Source organism: Panthera tigris, chromosome C1, assembly GCF_018350195.1.
Source record: "Panthera tigris isolate Pti1 chromosome C1, P.tigris_Pti1_mat1.1, whole genome shotgun sequence".
In the NCBI taxonomy this organism is placed as follows: domain Eukaryota; kingdom Metazoa; phylum Chordata; class Mammalia; order Carnivora; family Felidae; genus Panthera; species Panthera tigris.
In genome coordinates, this window is record NC_056667.1 from 78,077,761 (window position 1) to 78,096,229 (window position 18,469).

An 18,469-nucleotide genomic window follows, 5' to 3' on the forward strand; every position below is an offset into this window, starting at 1 on the left:
CTCTCCAGCTAACTGAATTCCCTTAATTCTACTAGACTGAGACAGCTCTGAAATACCTTAAGCTACCTGTAAAGTTACCATACACATATAGCCACAGACATGCACATATTTTTCCAACCCATTCAAAATATCTGAGTATTGCTGTTATATACAGGCTAGGTGATTGAAACATTTCAAGTGAATGAAGTACAACTCAGTTTTAGCATTTTAAATGTTTGTATAAAATTATCCAAGGGGTGATTGGGTGGCTCAGTCACTTAAGCATCTGACTCTTGATTTGGGCTCAGGTCATGATCTCACATTTCATGTGATGGAGTACTACATGGGGTGAGGGGTCTGCACTGATAGTTCAGTGCCTGGTTAGGATTCTCTCTCTCCCTCTCTCACTCTCTCTTCCCCTCCCCCAAGCCCTGGCACCCACACACCCTCTCTCAAAATAAACAAACATTAAAAATAAATAAATAGACATCCAAAACTGGGACACCTGGGTGGCTCAGTGGGATGAGTGTATGGCTTTTATTTTGGCTCAGGTCATGATCACATGGTTTGTGAGATGGAGCCAGCCATCTGGCTCTGCACTGACAGCACAGAGCCTGCCTGGGATTCTCTCTCTCTATCCCTCTCTCTTCTGCCCCTCCCTCTCTTTCTCTCTCTCAAAATAATAAACTTAGAAAAAAAGTACCAAAACTGTACTAGCTACAGAATGCAATTACCCTAAGGAATCAGCATTCATTTACCTTTGTTTTTCATTTAGCATTTAAAACCTAAGCGCTATAGATGTTCAAATTTATTCAAAAATTTAATAAAATATGTTAACTGACCATTTCAACTACTACCCAGTATTAAAATGTTTTTCAGGTTTATATATTCATTTTTTTTATGTTTTTAACGTTTATTCATTTTTGAGAGAAAAAGACAGAATTTGAGTGGGGGAGGGGCAGAGGAAAAGAGAGAGAGAGAATCCCAAGCAGGTTCTGAGCTGTCAGCCTAGAGCCTGACACATGGCTCAAACCCACGAACCATGAGATCGTGACCTGAGCCAAAGCCAGATGCTTTAACTGACTGAGCCATTCAGGTGCCCCTATACATTTATATATTAATTGCTAGGTTAAACTTATTTCTCAAAAAGAAACAAATAGTGCCCCTTTAAGCTATCTTGCTCAAATAACAAAAATCACTATGAGCTATGGATCTGAATTAAGTTTTGTTCATTCTAGGGACACCTGGGAGCTCAGTCAGTTAAGCGTCCAATCTTGGCTCAGCTCACGATCTCATGGTTTGTGGGCCAAGCCCCACATTGGGCTCCGACAGCTCAGAGCCCGGAGCCTGCTTTGGATTCTGTGTTTCTCTCTCTCTCTCTGCTCCACCCATGCTTGTGTTCCATCTCTCTTTCAAAACTAAACATTTTTAAAATTTTAATAATGTTTTGTTCATTCTAAAAAATTCAAGTCTTATTTAATGCTATACACTTCAGTAAAGAATCTATAAAAGATAACATACAAACCGAGAATTTCTGTTGCTACTCTGCCAACCTAAATCATCCAAAGAATAAGGTAATCAATACTTCTAAGCACATACAATACACCAAACAATTATGAGGTAGATATTATCATTTATCACATTAACATATGAGAAAAGGATCTTATAGATAGTTTTGGTAATCCACTTAGTCATTTTGATAATTCAAACCTGAATAGAAAACAAACCAATCTTGCTATCGGACACATCTTCCTTAAATAATACCTTCCATATAAATTCTATGTGTCCTTTCTGTTTTTTAGTCTTCCTTTAATAACATCAGTCACAGAATCATAACAGCTGCTATTTATATTGAGCATTAAAACCCATGCCAGCTACTGCTCCAGGCAGTTAAAATTTATTATTTCCATTCCTCATGACCATCTTTGCACAGTAAATATGAAAATGCATACCTTCTGATAAGGAAACAGACTCAGAAATGTTAAATAACAAGGAAAATGACAAAGCAAAATGCTTGTTTTTTCTACTACATAATGCCACATTTTTTTTCCAGCCATCAATTCTTATAATGAAATTATCTGCAATATAGAATTCTACTAGATCCTCAACAAAAACAAGGTTGTTTTCCTTTACAGAAAGGGAAAGTATTGAATTCTGTAAAACATTTTATTGTATTACCACAAAACTGATGTAATTTCCCCACAAAAACTTTTATATTAAAACTGGGAGGAGAGAGGACACCTGGGTGGCTCAGTTGGTTAAGCATCTGACTTCGGCTCAGGTCATAATCTTGCAGGTTTGTGAGTTCAAACCCCACATCTGGCTGAGCCTGGAGCCTGCTTCAGATTCCATGTCTCCCTCGCTCTCTGCCCCTCCCCTGCTCATGCTCTGTCTCTGTCTCAAAAATAAACACTAAAAAAAAAAAAAAAAAAAAAAAAAAAAAACTGGGAGGAGAGAATGCTATCTAAGGGAGGGAGGGAGGGAGGAAGGGAGGGAGGGAGGGAGGAAGGGAGGAAGGAAGAAAAAACTGGCTAAGAGTACTAGCTAACTAAAATTTGATCCTTTGAGCTGCACATAAAACAGCTATAGCTGAGGTGAAGTTCATGGATAAGGAGCTAATAAGTCTGTTCCCTGACCTCAACCTTCCATTGATACAAACACAAAACTGTTTAAAAAAAAAAAAAAAAAAAAAAAATATATATATATATATATGTATATATATATATACACACACACACACACACACACACACACACACACACATATCCACACACACAATTTTTTCCTGGCAGCAGCAAGAGTATATACTAAAATACTGGCTTCCCTATGTTTCAATCTAGAAAGTCTGAAGAAGCACAAATTCAGAACAAGTCTCTTTTTTTTCTGATTTTTTAACTTTTATTATTTTTTTAACATTTATTCATTTTTTTACTACTTAATTTTATTTATTTATTTTAATTTACATCCAAATTAGTTAACATATAGTGCAACAATGATTTCAGGATTAGATTCCTTAGTGCCCCTTACCCATTTAGCCCATCCCCACCTCCCACAACCCCTCCTGTAACCCTCAGTTTGTTCTCCATATTTATGAGTCTCTTCTGTTTTGTCCCCCTCCCTGTTTTTACATTATTTTATTTCCCTTCCCTTATGTTCACCTGTTTTGTCTCTTAAAGTCCTCATATGAGTGAAGTCATATGATTTTTGTCTTTCTCTAATTTCACTTAGTATAATACCCTCCAGTTCCATCCACATAGTTGCAAATGGCAAGATTTCATTCTTTTTAATTGCCGAGTAATACTCCATTGTATATATAGGTATAGATATAGATATAGACCACATCTTCTTTATCCATTCATCCATCAATGGACATTTGGGCTCTTTCCATACTTTGACTATTGTTGATAGTGTTGCTATAGACATTGGGGTGCATGTGTCCCTTCAAAACAGCACACCTGTACCCCCTGGATAAATACCTAGTAGTGCAATTGCTGGGTCATAGGGTAGTTCTATTTTTTTGTTTTCTTTTGAGGAACCTCCATACTGTGGAGTGGCTGCACCAGCTTGCATTCCCACCAACAATGCAAAAGAGATCCTCTGTCTCCGCATCCTCGCCAACATCTGTTGTTGCCTGAATTGTTCATGTTAGCCTGTTGTTGCCGAATTGTTCATGTTAGCCATTCTGGCAGGTGTGAGGTGGTATCTCATTGTGGTTTTGCTTTGTATTTCCCTGATGATGAGTGATGTTGAGTATTTTTTTCATGTGTCGGTTGGCCATCCGGATGTCTTCTTTGAAGAAGTGTCTATTCATGTCTTTTGCCCATTTCTTCACTGGATTCTTTGTTTTTTGGGTGTTGAGTTTAATAAGTTATTTATAGATTTTGGATACTAACACTTTATCTGATCTTTATGTCGTTTGCAAATATCTTCTCCCATTTTGTCAACTGCCTTTTAGTTTACTGATTGTTTCCTTCGCTGTGCAGAAGCTTTTTATTTTGATGAGGACCCAATAGTTCATTTTTGCTTTTGTTTCCATTGCCTCTGGCGACATGTTGAGTAAGAAGTTGCTGCGGCCAAGATCAAAGGGTTTTTGCCTGCTTTCTCCTCGAGTTTGAGGGCTTCCTGTCTTACATTCAGGTCTTTCATCCATTTTGAGTTTATTTTTGTGTATGGTGTAAGAAAGTGGTCCAGGTTCATTTTTCTGCATGTTGCTGTCCAGTTTTCCCATCACCACTTGCTGAAGAGACTGTCTTTATTCCATTAGATATTCTTTCCTGCTTTGTCAAAGATTAGTTGGCCATACATTTGTGGGTCCATTTCTGGGTTCTCTGTTCTATTCCATTGATCTGAGTGTCTGTTCTTGTGCCAGTACCATACTGTCTTGGTGATTACAACTTTGTAGTATAGCCTGAAGTCCGGGATTGTGATGCCTCCTGCTTTGGTTTTCTTTTTCAAGATTGCTTTGGCTATTCAGGGACTCTTCTGATTCCATACAAATTTTAGGATTATTTGTTCTAGCTCTGTGAAGAATGCTGGTGTTATTTTGATAGGGATTGCATTGAATATGTAGATTGCTTTGGGTAGTATCAACATTTTAACAATATTTGTTCTTCGTATCCAGGAGCATGGAATCTTTTTCCATTTTGTGTCTTCTTCAATGTCTTTCATAAGCTTTCTATAGTTTTCAGTGTATAGATTTTTCACCTCTTTGGTTAGATTTATTCCTAGGTATTTTATGGTTTTTGGTGCAAGTGTAAATGGAATTAATTCCTTGATTTTTCTTTCTGTTGTTTCATTGTTGGTGTACGGAAATGCAACCAATTTCTGTGCATTGATTTTATATACTGCAACTTTGCTGAATTCATGAATCAGTTCTAGCAGTCTTTTGGTGGAATCTTTAGGGTTTTCCATATAAAGTATCATGTCATCAGCATAGAGTGAAAGTTTGACCTCCTCCTGGCCGATTTGGATGCCTTTTATTTCTTTGTGTTGTCTGATTGCAGAGGCTAAGATTTCCAATACTATGTTGAATAACAGTGGCGAGAGTGGACATCCCTGTCTTGTTCCTGACCTTAGGGGGAAAGCTCTCAGTTTTTCCCCATTGAGGATGATATTGGCGTTGGGTCATTCATATATGGCTCCTATGATCTCGAGGTATGCTCCTTCTATCCCTACTTTCTTGAGGGTTTTTATCAAGAAAGGATGCTGTATTTTGTCAAATGCTGTCTCTGTATCTATTTAGAGGATCATATGGTTCTTGTCCTGTCTTTTATTGATATGATGAATCGTGTTAATTGTTTTGCAGATATTGAACCAGCCCTGCATCCCAGGTATAAATCCCACTTGGACGTGGTGAATAATTTTTTTAATGTATTGTTGGATCCAGTTGGCTACTATCTTGTTGAGGATTTTTGCATCTGTGTTCATCAGGGAAATTGGTCTATAGTTCTCCTTTTCAGTCAGGTCTCTGTCTGGTTTTGGAATCAAGGTAATGCTGGCTTCATAGAAAGAGTTTGGAAGTTTTCCTTCCATTTCTATTTTTTGGAGCAGCTTCAAGAGCATAGATGTCAACTCTTCCTTAAATGTTTGGTAGAATTCCCCTGGAAAGCCATCTGGCCCTGGACTCATTTTTTGGGAGATTTTTGATTACTAATTTGATTTCCTTACTGGTTATGGGTCTGTTCAAATTTTCTATTTCTTCCTGTTTCAGTTTTGGTAGTGTATATGTTTCTAGGAATTTGTTCATTTCTTCCAGATTCCCCATTTTATTGGCATACAATTGCTCATAATATTCTCTTATTATTGCTTTTATTTCTGCTGTGTTGGTTGTGATCTCTCCTCTTTCCTTCTGGATTTTATCTATTTGGGTCCTTTCCTTTTTCTTTTTGATCAAACTGGCTAGTGGTTTATCAATTTTGTTAATTCTTTCAAAGAACCAGCTTCTGGTTTCATTGATCAGAACAAGTCTCTCTTAAACTATATCACATATTACATGAATTTTTTATTTAGTATACACAATATACCAAGCCCTGGGTCAAGAAGTGTGTTAAGCACTGTCACTCCATACCCAATATGAAATAAAAACGATTACCACTGTTCTGAAAAATCCTAAAATGGCAATTAGAATCTTCAACATAATTCTCCAAATAGGTAAACAATGCACAGATCATACCAAAGTCCTAAAACTTCTACTTTAATGCTAGTTGTGTTCATTAATTTAATTGCAATGATACTAACAGAGGAAAAGTGGGGCACCTGGGTGGCTCAGTCAGTTAAACGTCAGATTCTTGGTTTTGGCTCAGGTCATGATATCACATTCTGTGAATTCAAGCCCTGTGTCTGGCTCCAAGCTAATGGCACAGAGCCTGCTTAGGATTCTCTCTCTTTCTCTTTCTCTTTCTCTTTCTCTCTTTCTCTCTGCCGTCCCTACCCTGCTCATGCTCTCCCTCTCTGTCAAAATAAATGAATACACTTAAATAAAAGAAAAAAAAGAAAAGAGAAAAGAGAGAAGAGGAAAGGAAAGGAAAGGAAAGGAAAGGAAAGGAAAGAAAAGAAAAGAAAAGAAAAGAAAAGAAAAGAAAAGAAAAGAAAAGAAAAGAAAAGGCACTTGGGTGGTTCAGTCAGTTGAGTGTCCGACTTCAGCTCAGGTCATGATCTCAGTTTGTGAGTTCAAGCCCCATGTTGGGGCCTGGGCTAACAGCTCAGAGCCTGGAGCCTACTTGGGATTCTGTGTCTCCCTCTCTTTCTGCTCACGCTCTCTCAAAAATAAATAAACATTAAAAAATAATTTTTTTAAAAAGTGATCAAATTATGAGAAGGAAATGTATGTTAATCAAAACTGGATAGAAGGATACATATGAAAAATCAGGAAATCCTGGCACAAATATACCAAATGTCAATGGGATAATAATTTTTTTTTTAACGTTTATTTATTTTTGAGACAGAGAGAGACAGAGCATGAATGGGGGAGGGTCAGAGAGAGAGAGAGAGACACAGAATCTGAAACAGGCTCCAGGCTCTGAGCTGTCAGCACAGAGCCCGACGCGGGGCTCGAACTCACGGACCGCGAGATCGTGACCTGAGCCGAAGTGGGTCGCTTACCCAACTGAGCCACCCAGGCGCCCCTGGGATAATAATTTTTAAGAAGGTCCTCAGCATCTCAGCAAGGTAAAAGTACCATGTTCTATCAACAAGATACACGTGGCCTCCTCAAAAGTTATTTAAGCTCTTTTTCCTTGTCAGGAACTTGAAAAAAGGTTGAAGTGAATGTTATCTCCAATGCTTTCCTGTGTAACATTCTAGAGTCAAAAGAAAATTGATACAATCTTATATAAAGATTTTCTTATGCAATAATTAGTTTCAATAAAATAAAAAAATCCCCAAAATGTTGCACCTAGAAAACTAAGGTCTTATTCCCTGAAATTTATATGCTAGGCTACAGAAACAATCAGAAGTTTGGGGGACAAATCAAGACAATGTGGGTACATACATTACCAAGACTAAATTTACATAGTTACACAATAACCTCAGACTCTCAGAAGATGTCAAAGAAGCATTTATGATTGCAAGAGATGTTTTCTTAATCTGATAATATTGAAGAAAACTAAAATATTATAAACTAGTAGGCATATCGACACCACTCTCGGTCTTATCCGCCACAGGGAAGTGGGTTTTCTGTCTAATCAAGTCAGAAGACCTCAGGCCTCATACTCCGAATTGTCCTGGAACTCAAGTTATCTCTCTCTTCCTCCCAGTTTCTGCTTTCAACTTTCAAACATGCTGCTCTGCCATATTTAAAAATCTCACTGAATTTTACTTATCCCTCTGAAAAGCCCTGGTCTCACAGCATCCTGCCACCTCTCATAGCTAAGCAACTGGAAAGATGTTTACCTTTTCATTCTTCCCTTCCTCACCTTCCACTTTCTCACTACAATCTGGCTTTTGCCCTACCATTTTTCTGAAACCACACTTACCAAGGTCGCTCACCAAAAGCCTGTTTATTGATCTCTCTGCAATATATGACCAAGTATTATACTCTATCCTTTTACTTATTGTGATTTTTCTGATTAGAAAATACATGTTAATTACGAATTGAAATATCATAGAAAAAAATGGAAAGTTTAAATACTCTGTAATCCTACTCTCAAAGATAGCCTCTGTTAGCAATATGGTCTATCTCCATCAAGATCTCTTTTCTAGGGGCACCTGGGTGGCTTAGTCAGTTGCGCATCCAACTCTCAATTTCAGCTCAGGTCATGATCCCAGGGTAATGGGATTGAGTTCCATGTTGAACATGGAGCCTACTTAAGATTCTCTGTCTCTCCACTGCCTCTCTCCCTCTCCCCTGCTCATGCTTGCTTTAAAAAAATAAAAATAAAAATAAAAAAATTCTTTTCTATACATATACTAACATAGGAGTATATATGTATATTTTTAACTTAACAAAAGTTAGAACATACTATATATATTTCTTTGAGAATTTTTTTAATGTACCTTGATCTCCTGTCCTTGTTAGCATTATTAGTAACTTGATTAACAACCTCCTAAAGAGCTCCTCATCATAATACCCAAAGCATATGAATGTCACTTTAAAAAAATTTTTTTTTTGTTTATTTATTTTTGAGACAGAGAGAAACAGAGCACGAGTAGGGGAGGGGCAGAGAGAGAGGGAGACACAGAATCTTAAGCAGGCTCCAGGCTCTGAGCTGTCAGCACAGAGCCCCATGCAGGGTTTGAACCCACCAACCTGAGATAATGACCTGAGCCAAAATGGGATGCTTAACCAACTGAGCCACCCAGGCACCCCTATGAATATTACTTTATTATTTTTTAAACATTTGTTTATTATTGAGAGACAGACCGTGAGTAGGAGAGGGGCAGAGAGAGAGTTAGACACAGAATCTGAAGCAGGCTCCAGGCTCTGAGCTGTCAGCACTTTTGTTACAGTGGGGCTGGAACTCATGAACCACGAGCCAGATCATGACCCGAGCCGAAGTCGGACGCTTAACTAACTGAGCCACCCAGGCACCCCTTTTAATATTTTTTAAAATGTTTATTTATTTTTGACAGAGAGAGCATGAACAGGGGAGAGGAAGAGAGAGAGGGAGACACATGTCTGAAGCAGGCTCCAGGCTCTGAGCCGTCAGCACAGAGCCCAACCCGGGGCTCAAACCCACAGACCACAAGATCATGACCTGAGCCAAAGTCGGAAGCTCAACCAACTGAGCCACCCAGGCGCCCCTGAATGTTACTCTAAACGACAAAAGAAGCTCGGCAAATTAAGTTAAGGATTTTGTGATGAGGAGGTTATCCAGATTAGCTGGGTTGAGCCCATCTGAAGATGTTAAACAGCTGGCTTAGAAGATGGAAGAAGGTGCAAAAATAATATAAAAACAGAGAGAGGCCAAAACATAAGAGACTCTTAAATATGGGGAACAAAGAGAGGGTTACTGGAGGGGTTGTGTGAGGGGGGATGGGCTAAATGGGTAAGGGGCATTAAGGAATCTACCCCTGAAATCATTGTTGCACTATAAGCTAACTAACTTGGATGTGAGAGAAAGAAAGAAAGAAAGAAAGAAAGAGAGAAAAGATCCACAGAATGCAATGCAAATATAAGTAATGCAACTCTAACAGCTGGAAAAGGCAAGAAAACAGATTCTACCCTTGGGAACAGCCCTGCCAATATCTTGACTTTAGCCCTGTGAATCAGACCTCTGGCCCCCATAACTGTAAGAGACTTAATTTTTTTTTTTAAGCTAAGTCTGTTAATTTATTACAGTAGCAATAGGAAATACAGTATATACACACACCATATTACCTTAACTGTATATCATGCTATCATAAGAATGTACCACATTTTAGTTAGCAATCCTTTACTGATAGCTACTTGGGTTGTTTTCTTTTTTTTTTTTCCTTAAGTTTATTTATTTTTGTGAGCAAGAGACAGAGAAAGAATCCCAAGCAGGGTCCACACTGTCAGCACGGAGCCCAAGGAGGGGCGTGAACTCACAAATGGCAAGATCATGACCTAAGCCCAGACCAAGAGTTGTATGCTTAACCAACTGAGCCACCCAAGTACCCCTCCTTGGGTTGTTTTCAATTTTTTATTTTATACCAGGTGCCAAAAATACCTCTAAACATTTGTGTAGTTCTCTAGGAGTTATTCCATAAAGTACAACTACTGGATCAAGAAATATGAAATTTCAGGGCACCTGGCTGGCTCATTCAGCAGAGCATGCAGCTCTTGATCTCAAGGTTATGAGTCTGAGCCCCACAGTGGGTGTAAAGATTACTTAAAATAAAAAATAAATAAACAACAAAAGAAATGTGGTATTTCAACCTATATAATATATAAAAAATACATTATATACATTTTAAATATATAAATAAATATATATATATTTAACAGACAGATATAGAAACATGTAAATAACCTCCAAAAAGGCTGTACTTTTCTCTCCAAAATCTATTCTTCAGCTCCCTCTAATTACTGCCACACCAATATCCAAAAGCCTAGGACAGATACATCGGGGTCATTTGGCCCCTCCCTTATCTTCACCCCACATACCACAGCTCTAGAATCCTTAAGATCCCCCCCACCCCACCACTGCCCTGTCCAACTCCTTGGAATAGGAGTACATCAATTTTCAACTCTATTACTTTACTGTGTGTTTTCCCTATCTTAAGTCTTGTGCTCCACTGTACCAGAATAAACTTTCTGAAACTCAGCTCTGATTTAACTAGACTCTTCACAGATTGCTGGCTGAAATGTGGAATGGTATAACCACTTGGGAAAAATTGTTTGTAACTGTCTTCTTAAGTTAAATATGCATCTATCCGCTGACCCAGTAATTCCACCTCTAGTTATTTATCCAATAGAAATGAAAATGTATGTCTCTAAAGAGACCAGTAGTCAAGTGTTCATAACAGCTTTATTCATAATAACCAAATGGGGAAATGGATAAACTGTATTATAGCTATACAATGGATTACTGCCCACCAATTAAAAAGAACTATTGATGTGAGCAACAACATGGCTTAATTTCAAAAACATTATGTTGAACAAAAGAAGCCAGACAGAGAAGAATACACTGAATTATTCAATTTTTATGAGAAGTTCAAGAACAAGAAAACCTAATCTGTGGTAAAAGATAACAACAGGGTCTGACTAAAAGAACCATGAAGGATTATTGGGGGGAGAGGTAAAGAGATTCACAAAGGCATATACATTTATCAAAACTCAAATGTATAGTTAAGTTTTATGTGTTTCACTGTAAATAAATTTACCTCACAAACTTTTAAAGCAATATTAAAATTTAAAACTTACTTCACTCAGCATTTTCCCTTACTAGTTATAAAAAGCCTCAAGATTTAAGACAAGTTAATCATTTAATTACTTTTTAAATTTTTTTTTTTTTTACATTTATTTTTGAGAGACAGAGAGAGGCAGAGCTCAAGTGGGGGAGGGGCAGAGAGATCGGGAGACACAGAATCAGAAGCAAGCTCCAGGCTCTGAGCTGTCAGCACAGGGCCTGACGTGGGGCTTGAACTCACAAACTGTGATATCATGACCTGAGCTGAAGTTGGACGCTCAACCGACTGAGCCACGCAGGCGCCCCTTAATTACCTTTATCATCTCACTCAGAAACAAGAATGTATCAATTGTGCCTTCCCCTGGAGTTTATAAATTTTGTGAGAGCAAGGATTTTGTCCATGTAGAATAGATCACCATTATCTTCCCAATACCTATCATTATGTTTGACACAGAGGAGATGCTAAGTATGTTATCTTTGGTGGTTCTTAATGATTTATTGACAACTGTTTAACTTCTTTAAATTTCTAGATCACTTACTGATTCATTTTTCTGATCTTGTATGTTTACATATAAATGTACCATCATGCTTGATAACAATTACAAACCTTGCTCATCTGGGGCACCTGGGAGGCTCAGTCAGTTGAGCCTCAGACTTCAGCTCAAGTCATGATCTTGCAGTCCTTGAGTTCAAGCCCTAGGTCAGGCTCTGTGCTGACAGCTCAGAGCCTGCCTGCTTCAGATTTTGTGTCTCCCTCTCTCTCTGCCCCTCCCCCTGCCTCAAAAATAAATAAAAAACATTTAAATAAATAAATAAGTAAAATAAACCTTGCTCATCTGACACTAGAAAAGAAGCTTCTCCACATTTTCAAAAAGGCAGTCAGGTTGAGTCTTTAACTTTGTGCTCATCTCTTACATGCATTTCAAATAAATATTCAAAGGCAGACTTTTCATGGGCTTATTCCCTAAAATTCATTCTTTTTTTAAATTTTTTGTTTTATTTATTTTTGAGAGAGACAGAGAGAGAGAGAGAAATGAGGGAGGGGCAGACAGAGAGAGAGGGAGACACAGAATCTGAAGCAGGCTCCAGGTTATCAGCACAGAGCGCAATGCAGGGCTCAAACCCACGAACCATGATATCATAACTTGAGCCGAAGTCAGCACCTTAACTGACTGAGCGACCCAGGCGCCCCCAAAAAATTCATTTTCAATTTACTTCAAGCTCTATCTTCTCACCATCAAGTCTTCTCAACTATCCTAATTTCTGGTATACCTGAAGATATTAAATTTTCCTTCTCTCATGTATCTCACTTAGATATATTATACAATTGTTCATTAGAGCTACACTTTTATCCAGTATCTGTTAGCACTGATCTAACAAATTTACTAGCATAATTTATGAAAATACTAGATCCATTTTTGACATAGCAAAAAATCTATACCAGGCCAAAAAAGAAGACAACTATTAATCATTTGAGCACCAACCCAAAGATAAGACAAAATCCCCCTCTTCACTTTTATATCAATGCTTGCACTTTCCTACGAAAAACAAGAGCAATGATCAATAACACAGCCAGTTCTGTTCCTCTCTCTCATCAAGGTCCCTTCCAACAACACAGGAACCAGCAGTTCCTCATGGAGAGAGCCCTAATCATCAACTCACAGGACACTGAAAAGAACAACCAACAATGAAGACCCAGATAGCCAGTCTGACCAGCTTTATGGAACACTTTTCAGAGTATAATTGTGAGGGGTGGATTAGTACAAAGAACAATTAACAAGCACTAAACCCACATTATCTTTGGCCACTTAAAGGATAAACTTCAAACAGCATAGGCAGGGAAAGCTCTCTATAAGTACAGATATCATTAAAAAAAAAAAAAAAAAAAAAGGTGGAAATGGCAACAAACACACCAGGCCATTTGAAATAATGAGCAACAGTCAACGGGTTCTATCCACAAAACACTAATTAACCTACATGTTTCCAAAAGGGCATTTTAGCACAGAAAAAGATGGACATAATTTAAAGGTAAATACTTTAAATTGTATATACTTGGCCTAAGAGAAAACAAATGATTTCATTGTGAACTTTTTGTTAAAAACTCTTTTTTTAATGTTTATTTATTCTTGAGACAGAGACAGAGCATGAACAGGGGAGGGGCAGAGAGAGGGAGACACAGAATCTGAAACAGGCTCCAGGCTCTGAGCTGTCAGCACAGAGCCCGACGTGGGGCTTGAACCGTAAGACCATGACCTGAGCCGAAGTCGGACGCCCGAATGAGCCACCCAGGCACCCCAAAAAGTCTGTCTTAAAGAACATTTGGAAACCTACTGACTTAGTGTTTTAAAAAAAATAAATAGGGACGCCTGGGTGGCTCAGTCGGTTGGGCGTCTGACTTCAGCTCAGGTCATGATCTCACAGTCTGTGAGTACGAGCCCTGCCTCGGGCTCTGCTCAGAGCCTGGAGCCTGCTTCAGATTCTGTGTCTCCCCCCTCTCTGCCCCTCACCTATTTACACTGTTCCTCTCTCTCTCAAAAATTAAAAAAACATTTAAAAAATTTTAATAAAGAGTGCAAAGAATCACAAAACTATTACAGAAGCTTAACATAAAACTTTCAGTGGGTGGTTTTAGCTAATTATCAGTTTATGTTAACTATAAACTAAGATCTCTACAACCTTAGTAATAGTTTCCAATTTTTTATGGTATGGAATCCTTCTTCAAAATTAAAAATTCTTCTCCCATGACCACAGTTGGATTGAAATATTATGGATTGATTGAAATGACAAAACCACCATGACTTTTTAATATATGCAAGATTATTCATTCACTATTAAATGTTTAAGGTCTATATGGATTTTCAGACCCCTTGCAGAGATACATAGCTCAATCTGTTTTCTCTAGTCACTAATCCCCTCTTTCCCATGAGTTTCCCACTTTTATAAAGCATCAGAGAGATCACCATTTGGCTTACCTTTAGAACCATTCCCAATCCTGAGAATGTATGATTCTGGGACAAGTACTTCTCAAAAGAATTTGGGGATTTCTAGAGAAAGGTCCCAATATATTTGGGACCCAATATTTTGTCCCTCCCAACACTCTAGGTAACAGTAAAGAAATTTAAAAGCTATAATCCTTCAAGGAGCAGACAACAGTGAAGGGCAGATGGCAACACATTTTTATAATGAAAGCAGATGATTAAGGTTAAGTTGGCAGATAGAACACACACATCTAATTTTCCTCCCTCATAAAACTCTACTAAAACAAGGAAAAAGATGTTGTTGTGTTCTATTTTTAGCTCATAAACCATAAGGACAGGGAGAATGGAAAAAGAGACAACAGCAATAAAATTTTGGAGGCTGGAAAGAAGATGAATGAGTGGTAATTGACTTTGTCAAAGACAGCCAAATTACAAGCCAGCAGTGCTGGCAATTTAGAACAAACCCAATTTATACTACACAATCCTCAAAAGGCTTAGGAACTGCCAGAACAAAGAGGAACAAGGGAGACCCAAATAAGAAAGGATCAGGTGAAAGCTGTGAACAGTTAGAAACCTAGACCCCATTCCTTCTCCAAGCTGCTGAGTGGCCCATACTCAATGCAGCAGCTGACTGGAGATTTATTCTCTCAAGAGAGCAAACCATAAAAGGTAGAGGACATAAGTATCCCAACAAAAAGAAGCAAATCATGTGACCTTATATACTGAATGTTCTATGACTCATTCTCCAGCCGTGTTTCTTAAATTCCCAGATCACTAGCTACCAAACCTCTACCCTCCAAGCACAAAACTGGAAGATACTCTCTGGGCAATGTGGCCAGACCAAAAGGAAAGACAGAAACCCTGGAGTAGCTAGCTTCAAACAGTCCAAGTGAACCAATGGTTTCAATCTTGACCACATAGGGGAATCACCTGGACAACTTCAGGAAATACCGATGTTAATCTATAGGGATAGAAATCAGAATAGCAGTTGCCTCTGGGCAGGGAGTGGGGAAGAGAGAACAAAGATATACTAAGGAATTTTACAGGGTTTTCACAATGCTCTGTATCCTATTAGTTACATGGGTGTATACATGGCAAAATCAAACTATTTACTTAAAATGTGTGTGTTTTACTGTAGGCAATCATATCTGCTTAAAAAATATTGCAACCTGGGTCCTACCCTCAAAGATTCTGTTGTATTTTAGTCTAGCAGTGTGTCTATTTTTTTTAAGCTCTCCATGTGATTCTACAGTGCAACCAAAATTGAGAACCACTATTCCATGCAGGAGATTATAGAGTAAAACTGGAAGTCAGTAAGCCCCACCTACAAGCTCAGGGCTTCCAATCAGCTTTTAGTCCCCACTCTCAATCATGAAAAAACCAAGGATTATCAAAACTCTGAGGAGGGCCTCAATTACAGAAAAAAAAGCAACTTAGAGGAAACAAACTACACAAGGAAAAGAAAGCCTAAAGAGACTATCTTTAACATTCTCAGATACCGCAACACATAACAAGAAAGAGATGGAGGAATACATAATTGGGTAGAGGACAGGAAGCCAAACCTACAGGTCTGCATAAGGGAATATGGTCAAGAAGCTGATCTACAGGGCACCTGGGTGGCTTAGTCGGTTAAGCATCTGACTCTGGATTTCAGTTCAGGTCATGATGTCAGCACGGAGCCTGCTTGGGATTCTCTCTCCCTCTCATGTGTGTGCCAGCTCACTCTTCCTCAAAATCAATAAATAAACTTAAAAAAAAGAAGAAGAAGAAAGAAAAAGGGGGGGGGCTTATTTGCCTCACTCACAGAACCCCAGGAAGGCTCAGGACTTGGAAGTCTCCAGACAGTATATAGTCAGGATGGGAAAGGTATGGGGCTGAAGAGCAGGTTAGTAACTTAAACTCTGCAATATAGGCCTTTTAGTTTCTCTTCATTTACGTCCTCTCATAAATTTATTCCCTAAAAACAGTGACTTAGAGAGACTCCAGACTCAAAAAAGTAGAATGAAGCTAAGGCTGAAAGCCAAGGAATTAGGCAGAAAAGCATGTATTGTGAATAGCAGCCCCTATCTACCCACAGCCCAATTCCTTTGCTCAGCACTCAGAACAGTGCCAGCCAGGCATATTACCTCCCCCACTCTCACCCCTACCCAGTTGAATTTATATGTCCTTTTTGCATGCTGCCAAACCAATTTTCATAACAGCACTTACAGTGGAGGATAAAGGTCTCTTCTTGAATTTCTACTTACCCTCCTAGATTCTAAACCCTTAAGGGCAGGGGAAGCATCTTAATCAGCTTTGTATTCCCAAAGTCCTAACACAGTGATTGTCAATATACTCAACACTCTAGAACTCTTTAATTGGTCCCAGACACTACACCAAAGGGGAAAAAAAAAAAAAAAAAAAGAAAGAAATGAAAAAAGAAATAACAAACCAGCTTGGAAAACTAGACCATACAAGGTGTAGTTTAGATTAGGTCGCAATGAAGATTAAAGACTTAGATCAGCTGTACTTTTTTTTTTTAAGTTTATTTATTTATGAGAGAGAGAGACAGCACAAGCAGGGGAGGGGCAGAGGGGCGGAGGGGCAGAGGGGCAGAGGGGCAGAGGGGCAGAGGGGCAGAGGGGCAGAGGGGCAGAGGGGCAGAGGGGGAGAGGGGGGGGGGGGGGGGGGGGGGGAGAGGGAGAGAGGCATAGAATCTGAAGCAGGCTCCAGGCTCTAATCTGGTCAGCGCAGAGCCTGACACAGGGCTCAAACCCACAAAGTGTGAAATCATGACCTGAGCCAAAGTCGGACGCTCAACCAACTGAGCCACCCAGGTGCCCCATATCAGCTGTACTTCTATATACTGGCCACAAGTATTTTAAAATATCACTTACAATAATGTCAAAAATTTCAAATACCTAAGATCAAACAATAAAAGATGTGCAAGACTTTTACACAGAAAACTACAAAACATTACTGAAATTTTAAAAGACCTACATAGAGATATATACTATGTTCATAAATTGGAAAACTCGATATTAAGATGTCAGTACTCTCCAAATTGATAGATTCAATTCCAATTTCCAAAATTTGTTGAAATTGACAAGAAGATTCTGAAATTTATATGGAAATGCAAAGAGCCAAAACTATCCATTATTAAGGAACAAAGCTGGAGGCCTTACACTATCACACATCAAGGCTTATCATACAATTACATTAATACAGTAATATTGGTGCAAGGATAACAAATAGACCAATAAAACAGAATATCCAGAAACAGATCCACCCTTAAACAGTCACCTGATTTGTGAAAAAGTGCCACCAGTGCAGAGGGACAAGTATGGTTATTTTCAATAAACAATGCTGGGTCAAAAAGATACCCACCTGGTAAAAAGTGAATTTTGACCCCCTATAATCCATGGAAAACTTACTATAAATTGTACACTTTAAATGTGAAATTAAAACAAAACAAAAATTTTGTAAGGTAACACAGGAAAACATCTACATATTCTTAGGCTAAGCAAGATTTCTTAAATAGGAGACAGAAAGCAGTAATCATAAAGGAAAATAGTAAATATGTTTCATTAAAATTAAGAATGTCCATCCACCAAAAAAACACCATTCATTAAAAGAGTGAAAAGACAGAATGGAAATAAGATAAATTATGTATAATTTATAGACAGGGTGTGTGTGAACCTCCCAGAAAGGACTCATATCCAAAATATCATAAATTAAAAAAATAAGACTCAAGCATTTTACAAAAGACATATAAATAGCCAATAAAAGATAAAACCACAATCATCAAGAAAATGCAAACTAAAACCACACTAATATATTACTGCACTTCTATCAGAATAGCACAAAGGTTTCAAACTGACAAGCACCAACAAGGATGTGGGGTAACTGGATTAAAATTCTCTAATTAGCACAACCACTTTGCGAAAATGTTCAACAGTATCTAATACTTGAGTTTATCATCCACATACCTCACAAACCAACAATTCCACTCCTAGGTATAAACCCCAACTTAGTAATGTTCTGTTTCTTGATCTGTGGTGGTATACTTAGTAAAAATCCTTTACCTACCCACTTAGGATTGTGCACTTTTTCTGCATAGTATACTTCAATAAGCTTTCTAAGTTTCCTTGACACACAGTTCTCAGAGACCTTAAGGCTAGCATTTTAGGATAGACAAGAAGCTTCAGGTAAATTCAAGAC

The 18,469-nt window shown here is 38.3% G+C and overlaps 1 protein-coding gene across 4 annotated transcripts in view; it reads right to left on the reverse strand.

The window, feature by feature from the left end:
- EVI5 (ecotropic viral integration site 5) overlaps positions 1-18,469 on the reverse strand; it is a 236,664-nt gene that overhangs the window by 217,065 nt on the left and 1,130 nt on the right. The window lies entirely within an intron of this gene.